The 26168-nt window shown below is 33.1% G+C and overlaps 1 pseudogene; it reads left to right on the forward strand.

Annotated features, from left to right (window-relative positions):
- The first annotated feature begins 2268 nt into the window (after window positions 1-2268).
- On the forward strand, window positions 2269-23745 carry LOC144372852 (son of sevenless homolog 2-like; annotated as a pseudogene).
- Window positions 23746-26168: the final 2423 nt, after the last annotated feature.

A 26168-nucleotide genomic window follows, 5' to 3' on the forward strand; every position in this document is an offset into this window, starting at 1 on the left:
TGAATGTTGCATGGACTATCAATATGAATGATCATCCCCCAGAGTTGTAAAGTGGGAAACCTGCCCAACTGGACTGTGGTCATCTGCCAATGTGGAACCTGTGTCATGGCCCCCGGTGAAAGTCTCAGGCTTAAAGACCTTGGTGGGCTTCCCTGGGTGAAAATGTTTCTTATGGATTGCTGAAGGTCACGGCTAGATGAGAAAACCACTTCCCATGTGACTCCCTGAGGAAGGGCTCTGGAGGTCTTAGCTCACTCCTCCATGCTTGGTACACCTCTTGCTGTCCCTCCTGTCCACCTGCAGGCATGAACCTTAGCCAGGACAGTGACTTTGAGTCCTTCTAGCAAATCATGGTGAATTGGTCTTGTGAGTCCTTCTAATAAATCCCAAGACTTGAAGGTGGTCATGAGACACACTTCATTTGGAAAATGGAATAAATATCCCCCAAGGTAAGACATTTCTCCCAGAATTATCCATTGTCACACAGCCACCAGCTGAGCACACTGCAGACTTGCTTAACGTGGTGCTCTGTTGTGACACCACAGGAACCAAAGGGAACAAAGCCTGGTGGTGTTACAGCACGGTCCATCCTGACCACAAAGGCAAGTGTTGAAACCAGAGGTGACGGACAGCTGCAGCTTAGGTCCTCGGTGGGCATGACGAGCTGGCCCTTACCTCCTCTTTTTACAGATGAAGTGATGCAGGCGAGGGAGGAGTCCATGTCCCCATGCAGCCTGATCAGACGCAGCTGGAGGGCCCATGGTACACCAGGCTCTGGGCATCACCTGGAGATAGAAGTACCCATCACCAGGACATCCATGCTGTGTCCAATCCATCAGCAGAAGGACCCCAACCTCCCTTCCCTTGAGTGACCACTGACACCTCTTCATAGATGGGTAGCCATGTGCCTTCCTGTCATGTCCTGTAGTCCTATGGACCCAGTCACCTCTTGGGGGACCTCACTGCTGCCCTGTAGTGGCGCCCCCTTCTCCGCCAATGCATCTTAATTAAGCTTTTACAAAGACCCTCACCATAATTGTTCTTTTTTTTTTAAGAGAGAGTGAGAGAGACAGAGAGAGAATTTTTTAAATATTTATGTTTTAGTTTTCGACAGACACAACATCTTTGTTTGTATGTGGTGTTGAGGATCGAACTTGGGCCGCATCCATGCCAGGCCAGCGTGATACCGCTTGAGCCACATCCCCAGCTCACCATAATTGTTCTTGTTAACAAGATGCCAGAAAAGATATCTGCAGAAGAGTTCCATGTGTTTAGAACGATCTATTTCCTGTTTCTCTGTCTTACAAAAAGCTCAGTTTAACCATGGACTTGATGATGTTGCTCCCGCTTTTGTGGTAAAACATGTAAAACCTCTGACGCTTCCAAAAAAAAAAAAAAAATGAGACAAAACTTACTTTCTGAGAATTCAAAGAAAAAAAATTACTCTTATGTAGACTCTGGCAAAAATGTAGACGCATGGTCCAGAGAGTTTTAGGCAAGAGCCCCTCTGACCCGACAGCCTTGGCCATGTCCTTCCTCTCCCGACCTTGGTTTTCTCTGGCTTCCTGATCCTGCGTGATTGCACATCCACGGACCACTTTAAGAACCTGCCACCAGCCGAACACAGCAGGTATGGACATGGATGCTGGGGTAACCACCACGATGGCCTTCTCTCTCCTTCTTTTAATGTGGAAGCACGTCTTTCAGATGCCAACGCAACTTGGGAAAGAGAGCGGAAGGGAACGTCCCCTCCCATCAAGCCTCACCTGCCTCCTAAACAAATGCTCTGCAGAGCCGGCCCTGCGTAGCTCTGCGCCTGGTGAGGCCCTAGGCTTGCTGTGCAGGAAGGAGGCACACTTAACACTCATTGGTCTGTGCAAGACATTCGGCCAGTCCTCCAGCTAGGTGGTCACTGAATGAACAAGGAAGGAGACCAGGTTCCAGGCTTCCAGCTTTCTGTTCTGCTGAGATGGGAGGGTAAACTCTGGGGACAGTGCCTGAGGACAGAACCTCACCCACCACCAGGGCAGCACCAGAGGACGAGGTCTGGATCCCCGCTCTGTTGACAGCCCCAGGAAAACAAGTCCGGGAGCCTGGGCACCCTGTTTCCTGCTCAGCTCCCACCCCATGGTCTGTAGGACATGATGAGGGCTCTGGGCTCTGTTCTGGGTGGATAGAAGGTATTGGAGGGTCTGGAGCAAAGGAGTGAGGCTGTTTGTATGGCATTTAGGAAGCAGCCCTGTGGCTGCTGTAGGGAATAAAGGGGAGATGCAAAAGCAACAGCCAGGGACTGCCAAACCCAACCTTGAATTTTTACAAAAGAAAGAAGATCATATGTTAAGATACACTTAATGAATCTAAAAAAAATTGTATAATCAGTATAAGAATTTAGGATTCTTTTGTAATTTTAGTACTTATGGCATTAGGAATTTTGAAATATAGTCTGTAGTACTTCACTTTCACAGTAATGAAAAAAAGTAAATGTTGTATATAAAATTTAGTATTTGGATGTTTAATTTTTTCTTTTGAAAGTCTGGAAATTTAACCCATAATTTCATGTATTCTAATAACCGTGTGCTTTACCACTGGATTACACCCTCACTCCAACTTAATATTTTTGTCACTTGATTTGAGATAGTTCTCACTTGAAGAAATTAGGAATTAGAACTGTGTAATCATTGAATAATCTTATATTCATTTTTTTATTAGGGATCCTGTTTGCCCTTTTTATAATCATCAATTAAGAAGCAAGCACCTGGCCATCAAAAAAACGAAAGAAATTCAGAAAAACATAGATGGATGGGAAGGCAAAGATATTGGACAGTGCTGCAATGAATTTATAATGGAAGGACCATTGACAAGAACTGGTGCTAAACATGAATGACATATTTTTCTCTTTGATGGCTTAATGATCAGCTGTAAACCTAATCATGGCCAGACCCCGCTTCCAGGTTATAGTAGTGCAGAATATAGATTAAAAGAGAAGTTTATCATGAGGAAAGTACAAATCTGTGATAAGGAAGATACTTGTGAGTGCAGACATGCTTTTGAATTAGTATCCAAAGACAGCATAATATTTGCTGCTAATTCTGCAGAAGAGAAAAATAATTGGATGGCAACCATTATTTCTCTTCATTATCGTAGTACTCTAGATAGAATGCTAGATTCTGTTTTATTGAAAGAAGAAAATGATCAGCCACTGAGATTACCAAGTCCAGATGTGTATCGTTTTGTGGTAAAAGACTCTGAGGAAAACATTGTTTTTGAAGACAACTTGCAAAGTAGAAGTGGAATCCCCATTATTAAATGAGGAACTGTGGTGAAATTAATTGAAAGGTTGACATATCATATGTATGCAGGTATGTGAAACTCATTGTGAGTACTTACCTAGGGCCTAATTCCCAAAAGCTTTTAAATGGTGTTCAAAGATAATGTATAAACCCATTTATCCATCATCCAACTTTAATAATTGTCAACTCATGTTTCATCTGTTTCATTACAGATTTAAATACCTACTCCCAGAATTATTTAGAAGATCTCAGGAAAAAAAAAATGAATTGCCTCCAGAATATTAAAATACTGCAGAATCAAAAGGGATAAATAGCTAATTAAATATTGTTAACTTGATTAGTTATTAAATAAGTGCTCATAAAATTTGCATATTAATGCAAATTTTAAAAATTTGAAAACAATCCTTATTTATCAAGAAAATACCACAGTTGGCAGGAAGAACCAAACTAAAAAGGAAGGGAAATATGGTATTTTGAATTAATTAAACTGAAAAATTGAACATGAAATATGTTTATGCTCTACTTTTTCAGATCCCAATTTTGTTCATACTTTTCTTACTACATATCGTTCGTTTTGTAAACCAGGAATTGCTAAGCTTACTGATTGAACGGTGAGAAAAATGTATATTTTACTTGCATTAATATTTTATAAAAAAAATTAACTGTTCTGTACCTTGCAAAGTGCCTAGTAGCTGGTACCTACTCAGGTAGGTGTTGACATAATTTATTTGGCATTACATTAGATGTATTACCATACTTTTTAAGTAGTGTTTGCTGTTTGTAACATAGTTCTTTTCAGCTATTAGCAATATTCCAAGAGGTAATCTTAAATACCCAATTTAATACAGTTTTTGAAAATATTTTTTAGTTGTAGTTGGACACAATACCTTTATTTTATGTATTTATTTTTACGTGGTGTTGAGGATGGAACCTAGCACCTCACATGTGCTAGGCGAGCGCTCTACTGCTGAGCCACAATCCCAGCCCCTTAAAGACCCAATTTAGAGAGGAAAAAAACAACATTATAGTAAAATTTGTTCTGTTATTTAAGGAAATTTTCCACTTTTTGATTTTAAAACAAATTTGTTATGGAAAATTTCAAACATGTGCAAGAGTAGACAGAAAATATAATGAACCCATTTATCCATTATCTAACTTCAATAATTATCAACACATGTTTTATCTGCTTCCCTACAGATTTAAATATTCTACCCCCAGGATTATTTTGAAGTAGATCTCAGAAAACATATTTCGTCTGTAAATACTTCTATGTGTATCTCTGAAAGTTAAAAATTTTTATTTTAAATAAATCATGTATTATTATTAAGCCTAAAAAACAATTCCTTTATTAATATTTAAACATTTTTTGAATTGAAAAAATTTTTTTAACTGAATGTTTTTACTTAGTGATACTTTAAATGCTTTGTAGTTTAAAAAGAAGAACCTGGCTGGATGTCATGGAATGGGTCTATAATTCTGGTACTTGGGAGACTGAGGCAGAAGGATCATTTCAGACAGCCTGTGCAACATAATGAGATCCAATTTCAAAAAACAAAATGTACTAAAATACATATATACATACACAAATATGTATATGTATATGTATATACACACATGTATATGAATATGTACATATATAATCTGAACTACAAAATGATTTTTGTTTTACGTTTATAAACTTAACTAAAATTTTGTCTTGACCCCTATTTCCATTTTGTTCTATGAAATTAAACTTACAAGACTTAGTATAATATGTTCTGAAAATCTATTGTTCTATTTATGTGTCCAAAATAAGGAAAGTATATTTGCTAGACTTACATTATAGCTATATTTCCTAACTTACATTATAGCTATATTTCCTCTGGTTAGGCAAGGTTTTTGGTTTTTTAATTTTGATTTTTTACCTTACCCACTTAGGTTATGTTCTTAATTTAAAAGTTCATCTTGGGCTTCCTTTTTGAATTTCATACTCACGTATTTAAGGAAATTGATTAGTCCGCTTTCATTTTATGATATAAATATTAAGGATAGATGGTTAGATAAGTCCTTTCTTTCACATTATGGTACTGGGGATTGAATACAGGGACTCGCAGAAGCTAGCTAGAGCTCTACCACTGAGCTACATGCTCAGTCTCTTTTATTTTATTTGAGACAGTCTCACTGAATTGTTGAGTTTGACTTTGAACTTGCAGTCCTCCTGCCTCAACTCCCTAGTAGTTGAGATTACAGGCATACACTAAATCTCCCAGCTCTTTATGATCTTTAAAGAAGTTATATTCCTGTGGATTCTTTTCTTGGATCTTTTCTTGGATCTTTTCCATGAACCCTTTGTTGGTTGATTAATGCTAATCATAAAAAACTTTTTATAAAGATTTGATATAAAATCTTAGGATCATATAGCTGAAGGCAATTTTTGTACTTGTGTAGTATGGAGTACTGCAGGGAAGGCTTAACAGTAATTGCACTTTCTACAAAGTGATAGGAAAGGGGATTCTTTGGTCATTTTTTTTTGTTGTTGTATTTAAAATATCTTTCATTTATTTATGAACAAATTCCTGTCCTTTTGGTTTTCTTCTTAGATTTCAAATTCCAGAGCCAGAACCTACTGAAGCAGACAAATTGGCAATAGAGAAAGGTGAGCAGCCAATCAGTGCAGACCTTAAAAGATTCCGAAAGGAATACGTCCAACCAGTACAACTTAGGTTTGACCTGAATATTACATTTCTTATGTGCCATTTTCAGTATATAGTTAACACAAAATTCTTAGCTCTTAATTAAATATAAATATTATTGTTAATTTATGACTGTTAAATTTCTAAATTTCTTTCACTGTGAAACTATTTTAAATAAATATCCTGAAGAAATTTATATAAGTATACCATGTTATTTACATCAGCTCTCTCTGACATGTGATATATTTACAGATCAAAATAAATGTGTGTTATTATAAGTAAAACTTACATATATAAGCTTGCTTACTGTCAGCTTTCCACTTTATTTCCCTTATGTCCCTTTGTAATGGTACTTGGTCCTTGTTTGTTTTTTTATAATTTTTAATATTTATGGAAGTTCTACTGCTTTTTCTACTCTTTATCCTATGTAAAGTTACCTAAGGAATCATTGCAGTAATTTCTATAATAGATTTAATTATAGAGTTGCCAGTTAGGTACTTTCTGTGCTAGATATTACCCTAAGTGCTTTATCTTTTTTTAATCTCATCCTCAAAACACATTTTTTTTATGGTGCAACACAATGATTATTCTAACTTTGTATATGAAGAAATGGAAAACTTAGTATGATTAAGTAATTTGAACTTGGGTCATGTAAAGGGAGTGACAGGATGGGACCATATATGACCTCTTGAGCCATTGTGTTTTTGTTTCACTAAGCATTAAAAATTGGAAGCTCCTTTAACCTTCTTATAATCCAAATGAAAACTAAAGTATTATCTACCCCTTATCATTGGATATTGAGTTATCATATTAACTATATATGATGTAAATATTTTTTCTAAATATTGTTTCCTTGATTACTGTTAACTAATAAATTATAGTTTTGAACTGGATTTATTATTTTCCAGGATAATTACCATAAATAAATTTAATTTTAGAGGAATATTGGTGTTCCTAGCTATAAGTCTTTTAGCCAAAACTTTTAACATGTCATTCTTTGTATAAGAAAATGAGATTTTTTACCCATTACATTAGCAAGAAAGAAGAATAATTTTTCTCAAGTAACTGTAATGCATTTGCACTAATCTACTCAAATGAGGCATACATTTATGAGGTCCCTATTATAGGGCAGACAGGAAATAAGATCTTAGATCTCAGTCATGTGAATTCTTTAAATGTTTATATCTAAGCATGTTCTCAGTTGTATACTTGTCAACTTATGGTGAATACAAAAATAATAGACTGTCATGATATGGTTCCAAAATATTATGATTTTATTGGGGTAAAAATATACATGAAATAGTTATACATTATACTACTTTGAATAGTTCAATGGCTCACAAAAATATACCCCTATAAAACTTCAGGAATAGCTAAGATTAGACTCCAGTAGTTAGGGAAGACATCTTAGAAGAGGTAAAATCTGAGATTGTCCCGAAGGGATGTGTAGAATTTAGATATGCAGAAAGGTGATTGAAGGTATGGAGGGTACCTAGAAGTAGTATGAACAAAGGTTAAAAGACAGGATTGAGAATGGTGTGCAGAGGAAATAGGTAAGGAAATTGAACTTAGAGGAATGAAGACATTGTATTGTAAGTTGTAATAGAGGAGATTAACTATATTGGGGTAGAGTTGAAGATGGCTTTGAAATTCAAGCCAGTTTGTTAAACTTTTTCTGTGAGCATTGAAGGAATTTTAGTAAAATGTAAGCTAATATATTTTATTTAGCAATTTATTCTGACATTTTAAAAAAGAGAAAAATTGAGAGATTTCATAGTGAACAATGATAAACCCACCAGATCAACTGTTAACATTTTATTTTACTTACTTTTATCACATATATTTACTTTTCATTTTTCACTCAGTTCATTAATCACCTAATCTTTTGAATGTGTTTCAAAATACACTATTTCTTAAATGCTTCAACTTATATATCAATAACATTTCAGTATTTATTATTCATTTGTTCTAAAATGTTCATAACATGAAATACACACATTTTAAGTGTACTTTGGTTAAATTTTAATGTCTTTGTAATTCAAACTCCTTTCAAGATACAGAATGATAGACCACAACCCAGAAAGTTCCCTTGTGCTCCTTCTAGTCAATTTTTGTTGCTACTGCCCAAAGGCAGTATTCTGATTTATCCTGCTATTGACTCTTTTACTTGTCTTAGAATTTTGTATAAATTGATTTTTACACTTTTTTGTTTTTGTTTTGAGGAAAAGGAGAGAGAAGTTTTATTGCTTTGCTAGCAAAAAGGAAACACAGGGGACTCCAGTCCCAGAGGCTTTGATTCTGCTGATCAGGGGGAACAAGGGTTTTAAAGAAGCGTTCAAAGGCTACATTCCTTGCTCTCTGTTCAGGAGTTGTAATTCACTTGTTAATTTAGAAGATAATAATTTCTGAGATCTTTTGGTGCCATCCCCAAGTCTGAATTACTTCATTCCTGTTGTGGGTGTGACTCTGACTAGTATGGGAAAGAAAGGTATGGATTCTATAACTTTCATGCCTGACTCAACATGCTTTTAAGGTTCATCCATGTTGCTTGAATCAATGTTTTTTTTAAATTTTATTACTAAGATAGTTATTTCCTTATATGAATACACCACAGTTAATGTATTTTTTCCCATTGAAGGATACCTGGGCATTTTTTCCAGTCTTTGATTATGAGTAAATTTGCTATGAACTTTATCTTAGAAGTCTTAGTGTAAATGTGGGTGTGGGTGGGTGTGTGTATTTCTTTTTTTCCCACTTGGGTAAATAACTCAGAGTAGAATAGCTAGGACATAATGTAGATGTGTGTTTTCTTTTAAAAAGAAACTGTCAAAACTTCTTCTGAACATTCTCACCAGCAATATATGAGCATTCCATTGCTGCATATCTTCACCATTGTTTAGTGATGTTATTCTTCATACCTTAGCCATACTGTTGGGTGTATAGTGGTATCTCATTGTGGTTTTAATTTGTTCTTCCCTATTGACTAATGATGTTGAGAACATTTTACTGTCTCTTATTGGCTAGTCATTCTTCATCTTTGAAGAATAGGTTTGACTCATGTCTATCATTTGTTGAGTTATCTTTTTATTACTAAGTTGTATAAGTATATCGAGTAGGACTGGATATAGTCCTTTGTCAGAAAAAGGTTTTGTAAATATTTTCTCCCAGATTGTGGTTTGCCTGTTAGTTTTCTTAATGATACTTTGATGAGATGAAGTTTTTAAGTTTGATGAAGTCTGATTAGACTTTTTTCTTTTATCTGATTGTAATTTTAAAATTACATCAATACTATAGAAACTAGAAAGAAAATATAAGCAGAACTGTTTGAACTGATATAAGTGGAAATTAGAAGCTAACAATTTATGATCTTTTGATATATTTTCTAAGCTCCTGAACTTACCAGACCATAATGACTTAACGTTGTTTTAATATAAATAGCATGATGAAGACTGGTAATTAAATGTACTTGCATAGTCTGAGAGAAATATAGTTGTCTGTGGTAGGGAAATAAAAATCTAACCTGCAAATGGCCATTTGTTGAAGTAATGAAGAAAAGTAATATTATTAGGATGTCTCTGGTAGAGAGCATTTTATATTTGTATAGATAATTAAATACTTGCAAGATCAGGAGTAATCATTTTTGTGATATGCAAAACAAAATCACTCTCTTGACAAAAATATTTTTGTCTTTTAAAATGAAATAAGGTTATAGGCATATTTGTAGGTTACAGGGAAATTTGATGATAGCATTTGAATTTATTTATTTATTTATTTATTTGGGGGGGTACTGGGAATTGAACAGAGGGGTGCTTTACCAATGAGCTACATACCCAGCCCTATTTATTTATTTATTTATTTATTTATTAATTATTTTGAGACAGGGTCTCACTCAGTTGCTTAGGGCCTTGCTAAATTGCTTAGTCTAGCCTTGAAGTTCAGTCTTCCTCCTGTAGTCTCCCAAGTCACTAGGATTATAGACATGTGCAACGACACTAGGCTAGCACTTGAATTTAGAAATACAATAAATCTTAGTTAATTTTCCATTTTATATGAAAAATACATTAAAAATTTACAGCTTAAAATACTTTTTCAATTTAAAAACTTAAAATAGCTTTTCTATTATAGAGCATGTATTTTCTACATATGAATAAATAAAAGACACTTTTCCTTAACATTAATTGGTGATTAAGCACAGAAACCATAATCTTTATACAAATACATATTTTAAAGTATAACTTTTATGTTTATTTTTATTTTTTTGCAGTACTGGGGATTGAACCCAGGGGCACTTTGCCACTGAGCTACATCCTCAGCCCTTTATTTTTTATTTTGAGATAGGGTCTCACTAAGTTGCCCAGTCTGGCTTTGAACTTGCAATCCTCCTGCCTCGGTCTCCCAAGTAGCTGGGATTACAGGTGTTAGCCACCACTCCTGGCTAAAGTATAATTTAAAAATAATGTACAGTTTGGAGATTGATTTTCTTCTTCTTATTGAAGCACTTAAGGTATTCATTAAAAATGGAGACTCTAAGTATTATATTGATTGTTGCATATAAAACTATCGCCATGGCATTAGAAAAATGAAAGAAGTATAATGAAGAAGTATAGAAGTAAAAAATGTATAATTGAAGATTTCACTAAAATGTGATTCTTTTATTTTACCAGGATTTTAAATGTATTTCACCATTGGGTTGAACACCATTTTTATGACTTTGAAAGAGATGTGGAATTGCTTAAAAGACTGGAATCCTTCATTTCAAGTGTAAGAGGTATATTATTTAAAGTTTTGATTGGCTCTTATGTTGCATTTGAGCTTATTTTCAAAATTGTATGACTAAGAATGTAAATTGCTTTCCATTTTTAAAAAGCTGAAATAACATTTGGAATGATCTTTATAAACTCCAGTAAGCTCACATATATTTAGAACCATATAAAGTCTTAGAACCTTGTCTTCTCATATTTTTATTTGTCTGTGATGCTGAGGATCAAACCAAGGCCCTTGCACGTGCTAGGCAAGTGCTATACCATCGAGTTATACTCTTAACCCCCTTTTAAGTTTTTTTTTTTTAATTTATTTTTTAGGTGTAAATGAACACAACACAACACCTTTATTTCTATGTGGTGCTGAGGATTGAACCTGGGTCCCGCCCGTGCTAGGCGAGCGCTCTACCACTGAGCCACAATCCTAGCCCCCCCCTTTTAAGTTTTTAAGGAGAATATTGCTTTTAAAAATGTCAAAAGTCCTTTTTAATAAATTAAAGCTATTTAATTTTATGTCCCCTCAAGTTTGCCATTTGTTTCCATTAAATAAATAATATATATATATAATTTTATGCTTTTTGTTGTTGTTGTTTTGGTACTGGGGATTAAACTCAGGGGAAGGGCACTTGACTACTGAGCCTAATTCCCAGCCCTTTGTTTATATTTTATTTAGAAACAGGGTCTCGCTGAGTTGCTTAGGGTCTTGCTAAGTTGCTGAGGCTTGACTTTGAACTCATGATCCTCCTGCCTCAGCCTCCCCAGCCACTGGGATTATAGGTGTGCATCACCACACCCAGCAATTTTATGCTTTTTTATTCTCCTTAATCTGGTACTTTAATTTTAGATGATTATCAGCTTTTTAAAATAATATTTCCTCTCTTAGAAACATATTCCAGAGGAATACATTTTTTAAAAATATTGTTTTTTTTAGTTTTAGGTGGACATATATCTTTATTTTACATTTATGTGGTGCTAAGATCAAATCCAGCACCTGCGATGCTGAGGATCAAACCAAGGCCCTTGCACGTGCTACCTCTGAGCCACAACCCCAGCCCCCAGAGGAATACATTTTTGTGTCTAAAAGATAGGAATTTCCAACTTGAAGTTTCAAACATGGCCTATGTGATAAAATTCCAGGCTATAATATGTGTCATCAAACATATGTTATATTAAGAACATTTGTGTTTTATCTAACAGTATAAGATATTGGTTAAGAATCCTATTAAAGTATTCTTGGCAAGTATTCATGTAAAAACATTGATCTTGCTGGGCACAGTGGCACAAGCCTATAATTCCAGCACCTTGGGAGGTTGAGGCAGGAGGATCAAAAATCAGCCTCAGTAACTTGGCAAGTCTCCAAGTAACTTAAGAAGACCCTGTCTCAAAATAAAATATAAAAAGAGAAGAGCCAGGGATGAAGTTCAGTGGTTAAGTGCTCCTGGGTTCAGTCCCCAATACTAAAACAAACAAAAACATCAATCTCTATGTCTCTGGTTTTCAGAAAATAGGGGGGATAGAGAAACATGGCAGATGATACCACAGGGGTACAGTTGGCAAGACAGACTTGAGAATCACCACAATACAAGCAATTCCATTTCTTCAACAAATAAATTGCAAGCAAAAATGAGACATAAAGGGAGAACCTGTAGTCCTAAGGAAACTTAGGACATATGGACTAAATATAATTAAGTAAATGTTATTTATGTCCTTTTAAAAAATTAACTATAAGAAAAATATTTAAGAGATAGAAATTTGAGTATTAACCAAGTATTTGAAGATTTTAAGATCTCACTTTTTGACAAAGAAATTTAGCAGCTCAATTCAAAATAGCTAAGCTATGGAACCGACCTAGGTGCCCTTCAAAAGATTAATAGATAAAGAAAATGTGGTGTATATACACAATGGAGTATTACTCAGCCATAAAGAAGAATGAAAGTATGGCATTTGCCAGTAAATGGATGGAACTGGAGATCATTATGCTAAGTGAAATAAGCCAAAAAATCAAAGGCCAAATGTTCTCTCTTATATGTGGATGCCAACACACAATAACAGGGATGGAGAATAAAAGTTCATTTGATTAGATAAAGGGGAATGAAGGAGAGGGAGTGGAGATGGGAATAGGAAACAAAGTTGAATGAATCAGACATAACTTTCTTATGTTCATATATGAATGAATACATGACCAGTGTAACTCCACCTCATGTACAACCACAAGAATGGGAATTTATATTCCATCTAGTATGTCAAAATATATTCTGTTATGTATAACTAAAAACAAATTTTAAAAAAGAAAAAAATGATTCATTTTTTATATGTCATAATGACCTAATGATTATTTTTAAAAAGACTTAAATATAGACAAAATGATATGATTTTTGAATTTGTTTAAAGAATAACTAGAGCTGGGTATAATGGTGTATGCCTATAATACCAGCAACTCAGGAGACTGAGACAGGAGAATCACAAGTTCAAGACTAGCCTTAACAATTTAGTGAGATCCTCAACAACTTAGCAAGACCCTGTCTGAAAATGAAAAACAAAAAAGGTCTGGAGATGTAGTGCAGTGAGAAAACATCCATGGGTTCAGTTCTTAGTACCAAAAAAACAAACAACAGAGTGAAGAAATGGCATGATTTGGGTTAGATGAAGCAAAAATTTGCCATGAGTTGATAATTGTTGAAGTTGAGTGAACGTTAAAAATTATATGAAGATCTACAGTTATGTCTGTCAAGTAAAAGACATTCTAATTATGTGTTTTTTCTAGGGAAAGCTATGAAGAAATGGGTAGAGTCAATTGCTAAGATCATCAAGAGGAAGAAGCAAGCTCAGGCAAATGGAATAATCCATAATATTACCTTTGAAAGTCCACCTTCACCAATTGAATGGCATATCAGTAAACCAGGGCAGTTTGAAACATTTGATCTTATGACACTTCACCCAATAGAAATTGCTCATCAGCTAACACTTTTGGAATCTTATCTCTACAGGTAGGTAATTGTTATTTCTTGGTCTATTTTCAAAAACCTTGAGCATACCTCTTACCTATTTTTAAACATTTTGCTACATATCATGACAGCTTAAAAATATCTCATCTATTTTCCTGGGTTTGGAGGGAAGCTCATAGCAGTTTTAATCACAGTATGTCCTGTAGGTAAGTCTTCTAACATGTTGCTATAAAGACCTAGATTAAGGATGAGCAATCCTTCACAAGAGGAATGGTAGGAAGACTAATGCACTACAATAGTAACAACTATTCAACAGTAAGCCCCTGCCACTATCATTCCATTAAAATCTTTTCTGTATCCAGGAGCCCTCATTTGAAATATAAATATCTAGAGAAGTTATCCTAATGATAAGCAGCCATGTAATGAGTGCTCATGTATAACAAAAACATTACAAATGAAATTGAAATTCTATAATTCTCCCTAATTCATTGCTCTCCTTTCCCCGCAAGAAATAACAACTACCAACCAACAATAAAAAAAAAATAACAGCTACCCAGAATTTGATGCTTACTCTGTTTGTCTCTCTCTATATACACACACACATTTTCCTAAATAATATATAGTATTGGCTTGTACATTTTAAACATACTTATTCTGCATCATGTTTTTACTTATATTCTTTTTGATATCTGTTAAAGTCCATGAATATAGTTCTAGTTCACTTATTTTAGCCATTCTATGAGTATTCCACAGTTTATTCAGTCTCTTTTTGGTGAACTGGTAGATTGTTTGGCATTTTACCTTCTGTAAATAGTGCTTCAGTGAACAGTCTTGTGAATGAGTACTTGTAACTTTCTGTAAGAGTTTACATAGGAATGTACTTAGCAATAGAATTGTTGGGTCAGCTAGTATGTATATCTTTAGTAATGGAAGATCCTGCTGAATTGTTTTATAAAGTGATTGTATCAATTTTTACTTGCATATTGGAGTTGGAGATTATTTTATCATTTCTTACCAATTTGATATTATTAAGGTTTTGTGGCTTTGGCAATAATAAAATGGAATTTTATTGCAGTTTTTTTTTTCCTGAGAGAAAATATTTTTTCATGTTTGTCATTATCAGTTTTTAAATTAAGTTTAGCAGATCTTTAAATAATCTTGATACTAATCCTTTATAGATAGATTAGGTTGTACTGATTTTTTAAAATTTATTTCTAGGAAAGTCCAGCCTTCTGAACTTGTAGGGAGTGTGTGGACCAAAGAAGATAAAGAGATAAATTCTCCAAATTTATTAAAACTGATTCGCCATACCAGAAACCTCACCCTGTGGTTTTAAAAGTAAGTTTTGTTTATTCTTTATTATTGCTTCTTAATCATCATCATAATAAGTCCTATTTAAGCTTGAATTCTGGCTCTAAAGAAGTTTCTTATTTCTTAAGTTAGGTGGAGAAACTTTTCTAAGCCATGGATTTTTTGTTGTTGTTATTAGATGCATTGTGGAAGCAGAAAATTTTGAAGAACGGGTGGCAGTACTAAGTAGAATTATAGAAATTCTGCAAGTTTTTCAAGACTTGAATAATTTCAGTGGTGTACTGGAGATAGTCAGTGCAGTAAATTCAGTGTCAGTGTACAGACTAGACCATACCTTTGAGGTAAGTTTTAGGCTTAAATATTTCATCCTTTTGGGGAAAGATAAAATGAATATCAAAGAGATTGCTCCTACTGCCTGTCTTTTTGGTACCAGGGATTGAACTTAGGGGCACTCAACTACTGAACAACACCCCCAGCCCTTTTTATTTTTTATTTTGAGACAGGGTCACATTACGTTGCTTACAACCTCATTAAGTTGCTGAGGCTCGCCTCAAACTTCTGATTCTCCTGCCTCACCCTCCCAAGTACCTAGGATTACAACCACTCCTGGCTTGAATTTATCTTTGAATGAATCCATATTTTCCACTTAAATATAGAAATTTAAAGGTATTTTTAAAAATATATCAATATATACTAGTAAGTTTAGGATTTGTCAAAGAATATAGGACCTGTACCTCTTTTTAATGTGCTTAACCTAAATATAATAAAGTTTCACATGAATTTCTTCAATGGCACTTTGATAGTCTCCCATAAATGACAAATGATATTAAATATAATCACACAAATAACTTTTTTAAAAAATTTATTTGTTCTAATCAATTATACATGACAGCAGAATGTTCTTTGATTCATTGTACACAAATGTAGCACAATTTTTCATTTCTGGTTGTACACAGAGTAGGATCACACCATTCGTGCAATCATACATGTACCTAGGGTAATGATGATCATCTCATTCTACCATCTTTTCTATTCCCATGCCCCTTCCCCTTTGGCCAATCCAAACTTCCTCCACTCAACCCATCCCCCTGTCCCCATTATGGATTAGTGTCCACTTATCAAAGTAAACAATCGACCTTTGGTTTTGGGGATTGGCTTACTTCGATTAGCATGGTATTCTCTAACTCCATGCATTTACCTGCAAATGCCATAATTTTATTCTCTTTTACTGCTGAGTAATATTCCATTGTGTATATATACCACAGTTTCTTGATCCATTCATCTATTGAAGGGCATCTAGTTTGGTTCTACAGTTTAGCTGTTGTGAATTGTGGTGCTATAAACATTGATGTGGCTTTGTCCCAATACTATGCTGTTTTTAAGTCCTTTGGGAATAGACCGAGGAGTGGGATAGCTGTGTCAAAATGGTGATTCCGTTCTAAGTTTTCTGAGGAATCTCCATACTGTTTTCCAGATTGGCTGTACCAATTGCAGTCCTACCAGCAATGTATGAATGTGCCTTTTCCTCTACATCCTTGCCAACACTAATTTTTGCATGTTTTCTTGATAACTACTCTTCTGACTAGAGTGAAATGAAATCCTAGAGTTGTTTTAATTTGCATTTCTCTGATTATTAGAGATGTTGAACGTTTTTTCATGTTTGTTGATAGATTGTGTATCTTCCTCTGAGAAGTGTCACCTTTAGATATAGTCAAAAAATAATATGGAAAGAACCCTTTCTAAAATTTTATCTTTTAAATTATAAAATAATGTGTTTAGTGTATAGAAAGATTTTATGTCTTTTAATAACAAAATTGAGATTATATTGTAAGTAGATTTTTGTAGCCTACATATTTTTCTCTTTAACACTTTGTTTTAGTTTGTTGTCAAAAACAAGATTGTTAATGCCTACATAGTTTTCTGTCTCACACATAAACCATAATTTATTCCATCATTCTGTTGTGGAACAATTAAGTTATTTTGGATTTTATTGTTGTGACAAATAATTTATCATAGACCACCCATATGTAGATGTATTTTTAAGAATATTATTATTTCCTGGGGCTGGGGATATGGCTCAAGTGGTAGCGCAATCGCCTGGCATGCGCAGGACATTGGATTCGATCCTCAGCACCACATAAAAATAAAAAAAAGATGTTGTGTCCACCGAAAACTAAAAAAAAATAATAATATTAAAACTCTCTCTCTCTCTCTCTCTCTCTCTCTCTCTTTCTTTAAAAAAAAGAATATGATTATTTCCTTAGAAGTTTCTAAAGATGGTACTTTTGCCAAGTGTTTTCTAGCAAAAAATATGATAAATGATTCTGGGTATTACTGTATTGAAAACTTTAAAGACTTTATCAGCCAAAAATAAAAATTCTCATTTTAAACTTGTGTTTTTAAAAAGTGGTGAGATGTTAGCTATTTTCAAATGCATTTATTGGCTACTAGTGATATTGGATATTTTAAAATGTATTTATTGGTCACTTTTATTTTTTTATGATTTATTTAATTCATGTCTTCTTTCATTTTTTTGGATGTTTGCATTTTTACTTATGGACTTTTTAATATATTAAAGATATGAAGACAGTCAAACTATATCTTTTCAGTGTCTCTTTATTTTGACTGCTTTTTAATTTAAACATTTTTATACTGCCTTGATATATAGACTCATAAATCAATCCAAATTTATGGGGTCTTCCTGTGTTTTTACTATGAAAGACTTTTTCTAAGTGAAAGCTAACAAGGTAAAAACTCAACTATATTAATATTGCCTTTGGGAATATAAATTTGTAAAACCTTTGTGGAAAGCAACCCAGCAATGTATGTTAAAATTTAAAGTACACATACTCTCAGACCCAGAATATTAAATAAATAAAATCTTAAAGAAATAAAAGCACCACAGTATAAAGTTATATGTATGAAGATATAGTTATTTTAGCATTATTTTAGTAGCAGAAAACTAGAAATATTCTTCTTTCCATCAGCAGAAGAATGATTAAATACATTATCTTATACCTATAACATGGAATATTGTTCTATAGAAAAAAATGATGTCATTTTTGTACATTATCTTGCAAGAATATATGTGATATTTGTGGGGAAAAAATCATAAGGAAGTTCTGAATGACTATAGTGTGATTCCATATTAGTACAACAAAACAGAACAAACCCTAAACCTCTAAGTGGAGTTGCATGAATATTAAGAATAGTGTGGAAAAATATGTCTTTCTTCATTAATTCTTTTAGTGGGTTGTGATTGGAGGGAGAAGAAGAAAAAATATTTTTATGTTTGAATTTTTCTATTTGGGTATTCACATTTTATTTACTTATGAATTTTATATATTAAAGAAATTAACTATCTGTTCAGATTAATTATTTCAACTCAGATATTGAAAAACTCTGAGGCACTTTATTCATTTTACAGGCTAAGCATTCATTTTAAAAACTATTGGACAACAGTATTTCTTTTTTACTTTTTTTTGAGAGAGAGAGAGAGAGAGAGAGAGAGAGAGAATTTTTAATATTTATTCATTTTATTTTTTAGTTCTCGGTGGACACAACATCTTTTGTTGGTATGTGGTGCTGAGGATCGAACCCGGGCCGCACGCATGCCAGGCGAGCACTCTACTGCTTGAGCCACATCCCCAGCCTGACAGTATTTCTATAATTATATATAAGGTATAAAGAATAAAAATATCTGTGTACCTAGCATTCAGTTTAAGAGCCCCTCCATTCTTTCACTGTAATGAATCTTAGGCTTTTAATTCTCTTGCTTTTATCTAACCTATATTGTTTTATTTTGCATGTTTCTTAATTTTATAATTCTTCAATGACTCTTAGCACTGTATTCCTAAGATTGATCCATGTTGTTTATAGCTATAGTTCATTCTTTTTCATAACTATATCATAATTATAGAAATCAGTTTACCAAAATTTAATCATTTTTTAATTAGTTAATAATCATTTGGAATTGTTATGAACAATATAGCTGTTAACATTCTTTATATATATCCTGATATACCCAAATATATTACTCTAAAAGTAGAATTTAGGATATAGATGTCTTCAACTTTACTAGATAATGCCAAGTTGTTCTCTCAAGTAATTGTACCAATTCACACTCCCATCAGAAATGTATGAAATCCAGTTATTTTATATTCTCATCAATACTTGATATTTTCAGGCCTTTATCTTTTCCATTATTGTGCTTTTGTTTTATGTTTTCCTGATTTTTAATGAGTTTGAACCTCTATTTGGTTCTTCGTTCTTCTTGTGGAAAATTTTTAACTTTAAATTGTTATATACAAATGCTCTTATATTCTGGATTCTAAAATATCATCATTTATTTTTTTCCCAGATAAAAGCTCCCCTTTTCATCTTTTTTGTGGTGTGTTTTGATGAACAAGAATTCTTAATGTAGTCAAATTTACTTATTTTTTTCTTTGTTATTAATGCTTTTGTTCTCCACTTTAATTGCCCCCCCCATTATCCTAATGTTTTATCTTTCTCATTAAATCCTTACTCTAGGTGGAAATGAGTTTTGAATATGGGGTGAGGTTGGAATATTATTTCATTTTTTTTAAATAAAAATTTTAGTTGTAAATGGACCTTTATTTTATTTATTTGTATGCAGTGCTGAGAATTGAACCCACTGCCTCACATATGCTAGGCAAGTACTCTACCACTGAGCCACAACCCCTACTATTACATTTTTTTCCATAAGGCTACCCAGTTGTTTGCATTCATTTATTGTTAATTCATTTTTCCCCATTGACCTATAGTATCAGCCGTCATATATTTAGTATTCTTATGTGTAGTCCTGTTTCTGGTCTTTTTATATTTTTTTCTATTTTTAGTTGTAGATGTATGTGGTGCTGAGGATCAAACCCAGTACCTCAAATGTGCTAGGCAAGTGCTCTGCCACTGGGCTACAACCCCAGCCTACTTGTATACTAATTCTTGAAAAGAAAGTATAGCAGATCTTTTAGCAATCTTTCAAGGTTGACTTGGTCTTAGCCCTTTATTTTCATATATAAATTTTAGAATAATTTTAAGCTTCATTTTTAAAAATTGGATTTTATTATTATTATTGGTACTGAGGATTTAACCAGGGGGCATTTTACCACTGAGTCACATTTGTAGCCCTTTTTATTTTAAGACAGGGTCTTGCTTTGTAGCTGAGGATCTTGCTAAATTGCTGAGGCTGAATTTGCAGTCTTTCTGTCTCAGCCTCCTGTGTTGTAGGGATTACAGGCATGTGCCACCATTGCCAAGTTGAAAATTGGAACTGTAATAGAAGTTGCATTAGATCTGTAAAATCAATTAGTGTCAATTTACAGTCATGAGTCTTCCCAACTGGGAACATGGTATATCTCTCCATTTATTTACCCATTTAATACTGTCTTATGGTTTTCTTGATAGAGACTTCATACTTTTTTTGTTAGATTTATGTTACACTTTTTAAACAAATTATTTTCCTTATTGATGAAAGATTTTCATATCTAGTTGATTTTTGACACAGCAACATTAGTAAATTCTCTTATTAACACTTTGCAGATAGAGTTTTGGAGTTTCCTTGCGGATAGTCATAATCTCTGTAAATAGTGACGTTTTTCTTTCTTTTTTTTTTCCTTTTCTTTGCAATTCCTAGTTATTTATTTTGTTTCTTGTCCCTTTTAGCTAGGACTTTTGGATAGATTTGAATAAAAGCTATGGTGCACTCTTTCTTCATAACTTAAAGGAAATATATTGAATGGTTCTCAAGTATAATGTTTGCTCTTATCAAGTTATAAACTAACATCTAGTAAGAAAATCTAACAATGAAATTTAAAAAGAAATTCCTATGTTTATTACATTAACTAAATTTGTTAATCTTTCTTACCCTCCTGTAGTCATCTCTTTACCAAAACTCCACCCTTGTCCCCAAAAGACCTTTCAGTGGTAAAGTACTTAAATGCTGAACAATTATGATTCTCGCTTCCTACGTCTAAGACTTGAAACTCTGGCTAATCAAAATTATGACTATCAAGGTCCTGAGGATGAAATTTTTTGATTGCTTAATCTTCTAATTTGTTTTAGAAAAATTTAAGGTTTTAGATTTTATATTATAGATAAAAAGAGGAAAAATCACTTTAGGCAAATGCCCAAAGGATAACCTCTCTTATTTTAATTTTTTAAAATATTTAATATCAAATGTTTGCAAAATTTTATAATTTCTAAATTTCTGTATCCATACATTTGATTGAACTATAAACGGAGATTATGCTCATTTTATATGTTTTTAAGGCATTACAGGAAAGAAAATGGAAAATTTTAGATGAAGCTGTGGAATTAAGTCAAGATCACTTTTAAAAATACCTAGTAAAACTGAAGTCAATCAATCCACCTTGTGTGCCTTTTTTTGGTAAGTTACTAAAGATGGATATTGTATTTTGAGGCAAAATGTGTTATAGTCCAAAGAGGCCAGTCTTTAGAGGTCAGTTGTTCATATTTTATATTACCTTGTCTATTTTCATCTGTATTGATAAATAAAACTTAAAACTCTATTATTTATTTTCCTGTAAAATGCAAGTTATAATACTTACCTCATGGAGTTGTAAGAATTAAAAATATTTTATCTATACAACCTAATACAAATTCTATCAGAACAGGCACTCAGAGAGTGGTAACTATTGTTTTTATCTATTTATGTCATATCTACAGTGTTCGTTTTCTCTTTATTAAAGGCTTTTAAGTGATTTGTTAAAACTCAGAATTGGAACAACTTTTAACAAATCATATTATTGTGTGCATGTACAAACATGTAACAACTAATTCCACTACTATGTATAATTTTAATACACTAATAAAAAGTAAACTCAGAATTGTTATATATTAGGCAAAGTTTTATTAAAGTGAACTTTTCTTAAATACATTCATGCATTGCTTAATGACAAGGACATATTCTGAGAAATGCATCAGTAGGCAGCAATTCTGTTCTGCAAACAGTGTATTCACACAATTCTAGATGGTATAAATCAATTACTCAACATTGCCTGTTTGTTTTGTTTTGCTTTGCAATGGGGTCTTGCTATGTATCCCAGGCAGGTCTCAAATTCCTGGGTCAAGCAATCCTCTTGCTTCAGCCTTCTGAGTAGCTGGAACTTTAGGTGTGTGCCTCTGCTTTGATGTGATCTCTTGATGCATTCAACATAGATGATACATGTGAGGCTGCTGGTGGCATAATATTGAATACTGTTTTGTAGTAAACGTTTTTGTTGTAAGTAATGATAAAAAGTGTAGTATAGTAAATGCATAAACCAGTAACAGTCATTTATTACTATTATCAAGTATTAAGTACTGTTCATAGACAAACATGCTATACTTTTCTGACAGGTCTGTTTATGGAGGCTTGAAAAATGTGTTATGTTGGCATCATGACAGCTACATCTCTAGGCAATGAGAATTTTTCAGTTCTATTATAATCTTACGGGACCACTGTCGTATATGTGGTGTGTTTTATGTGCTATACTTTAATATGGTGGGCAGCAACAGTGTGTTTGTTTACAACAGCATCACCACAAACACTTGAGTAGCATATTGTACTATAATGTTACAGCAGTTTTTCAGCTTAATTCTAGTCTGTGTGTGTGTGTGTGTGTGTGTGTATGTGTGTGTGTGTATGTGCGTGCGCACGCGCACGGGCACACACACATTCATGCTGGGGATTTAACCCAGGGCATCTCACATGCTAAGAACCTGTTCTTATCACTAGGCTATATTCCTAGCCCCTCCATTCTAGCCTTATAGATCATTTTTATATAAATATAATAATGTGATGTATGACTAAACTGTTGAAATTGTATAATTTATTTAAATCAAGGTTTTCCAACCTCAGCACTATTGGCATATGAATCAAATAAATGAGTAAATGTCATGTGCTTGTAGGATGTTTAGTAGCCTCCAAGTTTCCTGTTTACTATATGCTGGTAACACCTACATCATGATAACCAGAAATGTCTCCAGACATTTCCAATACACTCTTAGGAACAAAATTATCAATTGATAACTACTAATTTAAATATATTAGTAATTATTCAAAAAAGGAGATTAAAGTTTCTATTGTGAAAGATTAAAATATAATTGGTTTTTAAATCTAAATCATGGGCTCTGAGAAAACAATTTAAGTCTGAACTCTTATTAATCAGCAGTGCTTATGATATTGATGATCACTTAAAGATTATTGAAAATAAATATTTAAAATCAAGCATTATTACAGAGGTAATAAGACCATACTCAATAAAAATTTGAAAGTGTTGTAATGTGAAAATAAATAAATAAAATAAAATAAAATCAAGCATTAAAAATTTTGGTTCGATTTAAAGCTTATAATTTAGACTTTATAAACACGGTTTAGGAAAGCTCAATTTGCTATTTCTTAGACTAGTAGCCTTTATTTTCTTTTTATTTTAAATTTTTTCTATGTTAAAAAAATTAATGGAGAATTAATCATAACCATAAAGTCTATCAGAGCCTTGCCTTATCAACATTATGGAGTGGAATTGCTAGTAAGTCTTTTAGTTTTACAAGATTGTTTTCCCAAATGATTGATTAAATGACCAATTTTAAAATAAATTTTCTTTAAATATTTTTTTCACTAGGAATATATTTAACAAATATTCTGAAGACTGAAGAAGGGAATAATGATTTTTTAAAAAAGAAAGGGAAAGATTTGAACAATTTCAGTAAGAGGAGAAAAGTGGCAGAAATTACTGGAGAGTTTTAAAGTTGTTTTTAAATGTCAGCCAAATCATTGTCCTTTCTTTTATTTTATATTTGGAATCACAGAAAGAAGAATTTGGAAGAATAGCCCTGTGTTTCATTTCAGGAGGCAGCTCATTTATGGGCTTGCTGTCCGTATTCTGCAGCTATATATTAGTGCCCCCAGAATTATGGGAAAGGATACCGAACCCAGAATGACCTACCAAAATTCAAAGAATCTGTTGTTACAATCTAATCCAGTTGTTTTCTCCAAAAATCTTTCCATCAGTTTCACCTTTCAAGGATTGATTTCACATCTCACATCTCAAAATTTTATACTTTGAAACATTCCTGATAAACATTTTTTCTTCCAAGGTATTGCATTACAAAATTGAATATCATTCAGTTTTATAGTCACCAACACATATGAACCCGAGGAACTGTCACAGTATGTAACTCTACATGTTTTCTTCATGAATTCTTTCCAGCAGATTTAGTTTGTATAATTAATGTAAATTTTCACAATGAAATATGGAGACTGCATTGTCATACATACCACTTGTAAACAAACTTCTATGGATACAATAGCTTCTTAAGAAGGAAAATAGAGGGTAATTTTACTTTTTAAAATGTATTCAGATATTAGAAATTCTTATCTTTTAGATACTAGACATCCTAATTCTATCTTATTATGGCTAGCCTGCTAAGAAATATCAAATATCTTTATTTTTTCTTAAGTACTAGAATTCTTCAAAATCAGAACAAATGGAGTTGTTCTGGGCTTTATGATGGACTATTTTTTTTTTTTGGTAAGCAAGTAAAGTGTAAAATCATCAAATAGTAAGTTATAGGGGACAATGCTGGTGAATTGTAATTGTAAATGTAATTGAGTTATAATATTTTTCTGAATTCTGTTCATCCATGAAATTATGGATAGAAAGAGATGTTGAAGGAAAGTACCTGTTGTCTGCATTGTAGAAGGCCCTCCATCAACACACTCAATATTTTTTAGTCTTTTTCTGTATAATTCTCATGGCAACAACCTCATACATGCTAAGGTAGTTCATTACTGTGCCAGAAAACTAAGGTTTTAGAAGGCTTTTCCACATATTAAACCAAATTGCACCTGTAGCTAGTTCTGACCTTTTGAATCATTAAAGCCAATTTATAATTTTGTATGCAACTAATAGATTTTTAGAAATAAAAAGATTGTATTAATGTAGATTACTTCATTTGTTTTAAACTAGATACTAAACTATGAATTAATTATGAATATTCTTTTTAATTTTATTATATTTAACAGAAAAGATCTTGAAACTGTTTTTAGAGAGCGTGTAGTGAAGTTGCTTATTTTATAAACTCTACTGGCAGTCTACAAACTAAAAGCATGAATGATATGACTGATATATTTTTTTTGAGGAATTAAATAGCAAAATCTAGCTATCAATAACCTATGCAAGACACAAGTAATATTTTTCTTTCAAGAATAACTTGTTTACTACTTTACATCTATTTTCAAGTGGGTCCCTTTCTCTCTCATTTTGTTAGTTATAATTTCGCCCTTTCCCTTATGTTTGATCTAAATGTAATCAGAATTATAACATTTCCCTTTACTTTACTCTACATGATGAATTGATAAACACCCAAATGGATTAACTAATAAATGAGGTTTATGAAGGCACATAGAGAGGGTCCTTTTTTCACTTCTCTTCTATTCACTTTTATCCCAGGATAACTTTTTTTTTCTCTCCCAAATATGGTAGTTTGGCAACTCTTACATGTCTTTCCTTTGAAAATCACCAAGCTAGTCTGAATTCACAGTAACAAAGATTCCCAATTTCTCTAGAATCCCCCCTGATAGAAAGCCACTGCTATTTGGTTTTTTAATGTCTTCCCAAAAAGCCCAGTAAGTTGAAGGCTTAGTCTCCAACCCACAGCACCACTGCAAGATAGTGAGTTGGTGCCAAATGGAAGGAAATTAGATAATTGGTGGCAAGTCCTTGAAAGGATATTGGAACCCCCAGACCCTCCTTTTATTATTTTACTTCCCAGCCACAAGGAGGTGAGCAACTTACTCCACCTCATGCTCCCATCAAAATGTATTGTCTTGCCACAGGCCCCAAAGCAATGAGCCATGGACTGCCACATCCAAAACTGTGAGCCAAAATAAAAATTTCCTCATTTTGAGTTCATTTTCTGTATTTTTTTCTTTTGTTTTTGTTTTGTTTTAATAATAATAAAAATGTAGACCAATACAGGCACTCACTTGGATACCATTAAAGCTGAATATTTCCAGAATTTTGACTAAGACTTATGTTCTTGGACACTGACTTCTGTCCAAAATCAGCTTATATAGCTAGGCTGGGTTACTTGACAATATACTAAAAGGCATAAATTCTCTGAGATACTTAATGTGCTTTGTTTTTGTGATGCCACAATCATGAATTT

The sequence above is a fragment of the Ictidomys tridecemlineatus genome, unplaced genomic scaffold, assembly GCF_052094955.1.
Source record: "Ictidomys tridecemlineatus isolate mIctTri1 unplaced genomic scaffold, mIctTri1.hap1 Scaffold_174, whole genome shotgun sequence".
Taxonomy (NCBI): Eukaryota; Metazoa; Chordata; class Mammalia; order Rodentia; family Sciuridae; genus Ictidomys; species Ictidomys tridecemlineatus.